Source organism: Arachis stenosperma, chromosome 4, assembly GCF_014773155.1.
Source record: "Arachis stenosperma cultivar V10309 chromosome 4, arast.V10309.gnm1.PFL2, whole genome shotgun sequence".
Lineage (NCBI taxonomy): Eukaryota > Viridiplantae > Streptophyta > Magnoliopsida > Fabales > Fabaceae > Arachis > Arachis stenosperma.
In genome coordinates this window covers 95,774,648-95,782,849 of record NC_080380.1, presented here as the reverse complement: position 1 = coordinate 95,782,849, position 8,202 = coordinate 95,774,648, and the positions used below count along the sequence as shown (strand labels likewise).

Sequence of the window (8,202 nt, the reverse complement as noted above, 5' to 3'; positions counted from 1 at the left end):
ACTCAATTTTTGAGGTGGAAAGAACTTTGCCAAGAAGGCATTGACTAGTTTTTCCCAAGAGTCCAGGCTTTCTTTAGGTTGAGAATCCAATCATATTCTAGCTCTGTCTCTTACAGCAAAAGGGAATAGCATGAGTCTGTAGACTTCAGGGTCAACCCCATTAGTCTTGACAGTGTCACAGATTTGCAAGAATTCAGCTAAGAACTGATGAGGATCTTCCAATGGGTTTCCATGGAACTTGCAATTCTGTTGCATTAGAGAAACTAATTGAGGCTTAAGCTCAAAGTTGTTTGCTCTAATGGCAGGGATAGAGATGTTTCTCCCATAGAAGTCGGGAGTAGGTGCAGTAAAGTCACCCAGCACCTTCCTTGCATTGTTGGCATTGTTGTTGTTTTCGGCTGCCATGTGTTCTTCTTCTTTGAAGAATTCGGTCAGGTCCTCTAAAGAGAGTTGTGCTTTAGCTTCTCTTAGCTTTCGCTTCAAGGTCCTCTCAGGTTCAGGGCCAGCTTCAACAAGAATGCCTTTGTCTTTGCTCCTGCTCATAAGAAAGAGAAGGGAACAAGAAAATGTGGAATCCTCTATGTCACAGTATAGAGATTCCTTGAAGTGTCAGAGGAAAAGAAGGGTAGAAGACAGAAGTAGAAAATTCGAATTTATCAGAGGAGATGGAGTTCGAATTTTTGCATTAAGGAATAGTGTTAGTCCATAAATATAAGAATGTGAGGAGAAGGGAAGTAATTTTCGAAAATTAAGTGAAAGATTTTGAAAATATTTTTGAAAAACATTACTTGATTTTCAAAAATGAAAGTGGAAAAGAAATCAAGTGATTTTTGAAAAAGATTTTGAAAGTAGAGATAAAAAAGATTTGATTAAAAACTATTTTGAAAAAGATGAGGTTAAGAAGATATGATTGGTTTTTAAAAAAATGTGATTGAGAAGATATGATTTGAAAACAATTTTAAAAAGATTTGATTTTAAAAACTAGTAACTTGGCTATCAAGAAAAGATATGATTCAAACATTAAACCTTTCTCAACAGAAAAGGCAACATACTTGAAATGTTGAGTCAAATCATTAATTGATAGTAAGTATCTTTGAAAAAGGAAAGAAATTGATTTTGAAAACATTTGATTGAAGAGATATGATTTGAAAAAGATTTGATTTTGAAAAACTTTGAAAACTTGAAAAAAAATTGATTCGAAAACAAAATTCTCCCCCTTGTGCCATCCTGGCGTTAAACGCCCAGAATGGTGCACATTCTGGCGTTTAACGCCCAAAACTATACCCTTTTGGGCGTTAAACGCCCAACCAGGTACCCTGGCTGGCGTTTAAACGCCAGTCTGTCCTTCTTCACTAGGCGTTTTGAACGCCCAGCTTTTTTTGTGCAATTCCTCTGCTGTATGTTCTGAATCTTCAATTCTCTTGTATTATTGACTTGAAAGGACACAAATTAAAAATATTTTTGGATTTTTAATAATAAAGAATAATCAAAATGCAACTAAAATCAAATAACAATGCATGCAAGACACCAAACTTAGCAGTTTGTATACTACTGACACTAATGAGAATGCATATGAGACACACAAAATACTTCAAGTCAATAGAATTCAAAGATTAGAGCACGGGAATCATCAAGAACATCTTGAAGATCACTAAGACACATGAATGAATGCATGCAATTGACACCAAACTTAAGATGAGACTAGTGTCTCAACAAGAAACATAACATATTTTTGGTTTTTTATGATTATTTTTTTTGTGCTTTTTCGAAAATTAAGTGGGAAAAGATATCAAAATTCTTAATGAGAATTCCAGGAATCAGTGCAATGTTAGTCTAAGACTCCGGTCCAGGAATTAGACATGGCTTCACAGCCAGCCAAGCTTTCAAAGAAAGCTTCGGTCCAAAACACTAGACATGGCCAAAGGCCAGCCAAGCCTTAGCAAATCACTGCTCCAAAAGCAAGATTGATGAAAATCAACAAGCTCTTGTGATGATAAGTCGAAACCTCGGTCCAATGAGATTAGACATGGCTTCTCAGCCAGCCAGACTTCAACAAATCATCATGAAACTCTAGAATTCATCTTCAAGAATTTCGAAAAAAAAAATACCTAATCTAAGCAACAAGATGAACCGTCAGTTGTCCAAACTTGACAATCTCAGGCATTGTTACCAAAAGCTTGCTCAAAACTTGAACAATCCCCGGCAACGGCGCCAAAAACTTGGTGCGCGAAATTGTGAACAATACTTTTCACAACTCTCATAATCCCTGGTCATGAACTCCAAAAACTTGGTGGTTCAATTCCATGGCATTACACAACTTCGCACAACTAACCAGCAAGTGCACTGGGTCGTCCAAGTAATACCTTACGTGAGTAAGGGTCGATCCCACGGAGATTGTTAGTATGAAGCAAGCTATGGTCATCTTGTAAATCTTAGTCAGGCAGACTCAAATGGATATGATGATGAACGAAAATAATATGAAAGATAAAGATAGAGATACTTATGTAATTCATTGGTAGGAACTTCAGATAAGCGCATGAAGATGCTTTCCCTTCCGTCTCTCTGCTTTCCTACTGTCTTCATCCAATCCTTCCTACTCCTTTCCATGGCAAGCTCGTGTAGGGTTTCACCGTTGTCAATGGCTACCTCCCATCCTCTCAGTGAAAGCGATTGCATATGCCCTGTCACGGCACGCGGAATTCAGCTGTCGGTTCTCGGTCAGGCCGGAATAATATCCATCGATACTTTTGCGTCTGTCACTAACGCCCCGCCTGCTAGGAGTTTGAAGCACGTCACAGTCATTCAGTCATTGAATCCTACTCAGAATACCACAGACAAGGTTAGACCTTCCGGATTCTCTTGAATGCTGCCATCAGTTCTCGCCTATACCACGAAGACTCTGATCTCACGGAATGGTTGGCTCGTTTGTCAGGCGAGCACTCGGTTGTCAGGTGATCAACCATGCATCGTGCAATCAGGAATCCAAAAGATATTCACTAGAGCCTTGATTGCTTGTAGAACAGAAGTGGTTGTCAGTCACCTTGTTCATAGGTGAGAATGATGATGAGTGTCACGGATCATCACATTCATCAAGTTGAAGAACAAGTGATATCTTGGACAAAGAACAAGCGGAATTGAATGGAAGAACAATAGTAATTGCATTAATACTCGAGGTACAGCAGAGCTCCACACCTTAATCTATGGTGTGTAGAAACTCCACCGTTGAAAATACATAAGCATAAGGTCTAGGCATGGCTGAATGGCCAGCCTCCCAAATTGAGTTCAATCATAAAACATGATCAAAAGCTCTAAAGATCCCAAGATGAAAATACAATAGTAAAAGGTCCTATATATAGAAAACTAGTAGCCTAGGGTGTACAGAGATGAGTAAATGACATAAAAATCCACTTCTGGGCCCACTTGGTGTGTGCTTGGGCTGAGCAATGAAGCATTTTCGTGTAGAGACTCTTCTTGGAGTTAAACGCCAGCTTTTATGCCAGTTTGGGCGTTTAACTCCCATTTGGGTGCCAGTTCCAGCGTTTAACGCTGGGATTTCTTGAGGTGACTTTGAACGCCGGTTTGGGCCATCAAATCTTGGGCAAAGTATGGACTATCATATATTGCTGGAAAGCCCAGGATGTCTACTTTCCAACGCCGTTGAGAGCGCGCCAATTGGGCTTCTGTAGCTCCAGAAAATCCACTTCGAGTGCAGGGAGGTCAGAATCCAACAGCATCTGCAGTCCTTTTCAGTCTCTGAATCAGATTTTTGCTCAGGTCCCTCAATTTCAGCCAGAAAATACCTGAAATCACAGAAAAACACACAAACTCATAGTAAAGTCCAGAAAAGTGAATTTTAGCTAAAAACTAATAAAAATATACTAAAAACTAATTAGATCATACCAAAAACATACTAAAAACAATGCCAAAAAGTATATAAATTATCCGCTCATCAAGTATAAATCACAATTTCGCCCACCAATAGCCAAATGTAATTGCTTTCTGTTTCATACTTTCTTCTCAAATAACTCAGGACTTGCTTAGGGACAAGCAAGTATTAAGTTTGGTGTTGTGATGCCAAGGCATCTTAGGCTAGTTTCACTAGCATTTTTCTATTAGTTTTAGTTGTTTTATGCATTTTCTTGAGCTTAAAGTAACCAAGAATGGTTAAATGAATAACAAAGCAATGAACCATCCAAACAGTATGATTTTGATGCAAATTCCATGAGTTTTTAGTTATATTACTTGAATGCTATGAATGAAAGATTTCTCATGAAAATTTTGCAAGACTTTGATGCAGTTGTTTGGATGATTTCAGGGAAGAAGAGGCTAGGCAAGGAAGCAACAAAATCAATAAAGGAAGCTTGAATATCACATGTGGAGTTTAAGCTCCAGTTTAAGCTTAAACTGGAGCTTAAACGCCAAAATCATGAAAGCTGAGGAAAGGCTGAAAGTGGCGTTTAACCTCCAGTTTAACCTTAAACTGGAAGTTAAACGCCAGAATTGAAAGCACCAGGGAGCCATTTCCACGTTTAAGCTCCAGTTTAACCTTAAACTGGAGCTTAAACGTGTTCGACCATTCTCCTCCAGGGTTGCGTTTTGCATTTCCATATTTAAGCTCCAGTTTAAGCTTAAATTGGAGCTTAAACGTGTTCGACCTTTACCCTCCAGGATGGCTTTCCTCCATTTCCACGTTTAAGCTTCAGTTTAACCTTAAACTGAAGCTTAAACGTGTTCGACAATTCCACACTCCAGGGTTGCCTTCTTCCATTTCCACGTTTAAGCTTCAGTTTAACCTTAAACTGAAGCTTAAACGTGTTCGACTTATATCACCTCCAGGAGTGTCCAACGTTTAAGTTGCAGTTTAAGCTTAAACTGCAACTTAAACGCCACTAATTGAAAAGGTTTCTGGGCCAAAGATATTGCTGTTTAAGTTAGCATTTGAGCACAACATTAACTTAAACATACTCTGGTATGAAACCCAATTGAATATCATGGTTTATGGGATTGGGCCTGAAGAATTGATGAGTCTGGAATTTCAATTTGTTGAGTCATGTGTCATTACTTGATTATCACTAAGTTGGCTCAATGAATGTTACAGAATTGGATCAGCAGCCTCATCAGGATTATGGATCATAAACCCAAGGTAAAAGGAAATCAGAAAAAGGCCTCAAAGCCCAAGAAACACAACAGAAGCTCAATTTAGAAAGTGTATAAATAGGATAGAATTTAAGTTGAGAGAACTTTTGATCAAAGAACTTTTGGATCAATTTTTCTAGTTTTCATACTTTTTGTAATTGAATTCAGAGCTATGACTCACTAAACCCCCTTTCATTGGGTTAGGGAGCTCTATTGTAATTCAATGAATCAATAATAGTTTTTATCTTCTTCTTCAATCTTTTCTCTTGAATTTTGTTAAAAAGCTTCTCGATCTAATTCCATTGGTTAGTTGTCTTGGGAAAGAAACTATCCATAATTGGAATCCTTCGGAACCTTGGGAAAGGAATGGAGGATTCATGCTAGAGAAGCTTCTCACAGTGAATTGGATTGGGGTTTGGATGGATATTGTGACATGTAATCCTACCAAATTGTGGTTCATGAAACTGTGTGGTATAATCAGTGATCGAGCATCATCTCTTCTTATGAACATTTAAACCAAGGGATTGGGAATTTGTTTGTTTTAGAGAGAATTGGTGAGCCAAGGGATTGGGATCCAATCATATAAGATTGCCAAGCAAAATTCAATGAATGCATTGGTTGAGGAAGGGATAAAAATGTTTTGATTCGGAGATCTCAATATCTCCTGAAACCCAATGAATTCCCCATTTCTGATCTACCACTTTCTCTTTACATTTTGCAATTAAATTCATGCAATCACCCCGATCCCTTTTTAATTTCAGCAATTTAGCTTCTCGCTCTTTAATTCATGCAATTTAAGATTCCGCAATTTAAATTTCTTGCCATTTACGTTCCCCGCCAATTTTACATTCCGCAATTCTCATCTAAATCTTGATTCCGCTCAACTAGAACACACTTCTAATCCGAATTGCTCACTCAACCAATCCTTGTGGGATTCGACCTCACTCTATTGTGAGTTTTTACTTGACGTTAACCGGTGCACTTGCCGGAAGGAATTTTTGCCGATCGTGCAATTTCCTAAAATCGTAGCATCAAGTTTATGGCGCCGTTGCCGGGGATTGGTTTTCGATTGACAATTCTCAAATTGGAAGTTAACTAGATTGAGCATTTTTCTTGTTTTGTTAATTCAGTTCAAGTTACTTGTTGAATTTTAATTTCTGCACTCTGTTACTTGCTTTCTTTCTTTATGCCTTTAAATTCAAGCAACTAACTCACTGACTCACTAACTATTTGAATTAATTCCTCAACTGCTCTAACCATACTCTTCCATTAACCAAGAGTATTTCACTTGTTTGTTGCCTGTGCTGTGTTCTTGTATGACATGTAGGAGAGGAGAGATATCAACTCCTCCATATACCGAACCAGAGAGGACCCTTCATAAACTTAGAAGGGAAGCAAGAGGGAAGAGAGTACTGGGAGAAGAAGAATCTGAAGGAGAATCTGAGGACAATTTTGAGGAAGCTCTAGATCTCAACATGGATAGAGAAGTTCACAACCATGAGAGAACTGATGGAAACAATGCCATTCCCGAGAGGAGGGTTCTTGGTTCATACATAAACCCAACCTCTGGGAATTGTGGTAGCAGCATTCAGAAACCACCCATTCAGGCCAACAATTTTGAACTCAAACCACAGCTAATATCACTGGTGGAGAATCATTGTTCATTTGGTGGGAGTGCTAATGAAGATCCAAACCAATATCTCACAAAATTCCTGAGAATTTGCGACACTGTGAAGTCCAATGGAGTCCAGGAAGATGCCTATAAACTGCTCTTGTTCCCATTTTCACTTAGGGACAAGGCAGCTAAGTGGCTGGAATCATTCCCAAGGGGGAGCCTAACAACCTGGGATGAGGTGGAAAGCAAGTTTCTGGCACGTTTCTACCCCCCACAAAAGGTCAATAGGCTTCGATCTGAGGTTCAGACTTTTAGACAACAAAATGGTGAAACTCTCTACGAGGCATGGGAAAGGTTCAAGGATTTGACAAGGAAATGGCCACCAGACATGTTCCATGACTGGGTGCAATTGCATATTTTCTATGATGGACTTTCTTATGAATCAAGGAAGGCTGTAGACCATTCATCAGGAGGTTCATTGAACAGGAAAAAGACTGTGGAAGAAGCCATTGAAGTGATTGAGACAGTGGCTGAGAATGAGTACTACTATGCTTCAGAGAGACACAACACTAAGGGAGTCATGGAGCTGAACCATGTTGATACAATTCTAGCCCAAAACAAGGTGTTTGCCAAGCAATTAGTAGAGCTCACCAGGAAATTAGAAACAAATCAAGTGGCTGCAATGCACACACAAGATCAAGAGGAAGTAAGCACTGAAGGAGGTGATTGGGAAGAGGCCAGCTATGTGGGAAATCAACAAAGGCAACCATATGATCCACATTCCAACACTTACAACCCAGGTTGGAAAAACCACCCAAACTTTGGGTGGGGAAACCAGCAAACCCAACCACAAAACCACAAACCTTACAACCCCAACCAACATACGTGGCTGGTGCACGAAATTGTGATCTCAATGGTGCCAACAACTTGGTATGCACAATTGTAAATCTCAGTCAGGCGGATTAAACTGGTTATGGAGTTTTGATAATTAAAATATAAATAAACATAAGATAAAGATAGAGATACTTATGTAATTCATTGGTGGAAATTTCAGATAAGTGTATGGAGATGCCTCATTCCTTTTGAATATCTACTTTCCTACTGCCTTCATCCAATCCTTCACACTCCTTTCCATGGCAAGCTGTTTGTAGGGGGATCACCGTTGTCAATGGCTACCGTCCATCCTTTCAGTGAAAATGGTCTAGCTACGGGTTACGTAGGGCTAATCATCTGTCGGTTCTCGATCGTGTAGAAATAGGATTTACTATCCTTTTGCGTCTGTCACCACGTCCTACAGTCGCGAGTTTGAAGCTCATCATAGTCATCCCATCCCAGATCCTACTCGGAATACTACAGACAAGGTTTAGACTTTTCGGATCTCAAGAATGCTGCCAATGGATTCTAGCTTATACCACGAAGACTCTGATCTCACGGAATGGAAGGCTCTGTTG

At 39.3% G+C, this 8,202-nt stretch overlaps 1 non-coding gene across 1 annotated transcript; it reads right to left on the bottom strand.

The window, feature by feature from the left end:
* Window positions 1-7,037: 7,037 nt before the first annotated feature.
* Window positions 7,038-7,141, bottom strand: LOC130977535 (small nucleolar RNA R71). Its single transcript, XR_009085224.1, has one exon. It is a non-coding gene; the product is annotated as a small nucleolar RNA R71 (small nucleolar RNA).
* Window positions 7,142-8,202: the final 1,061 nt, after the last annotated feature.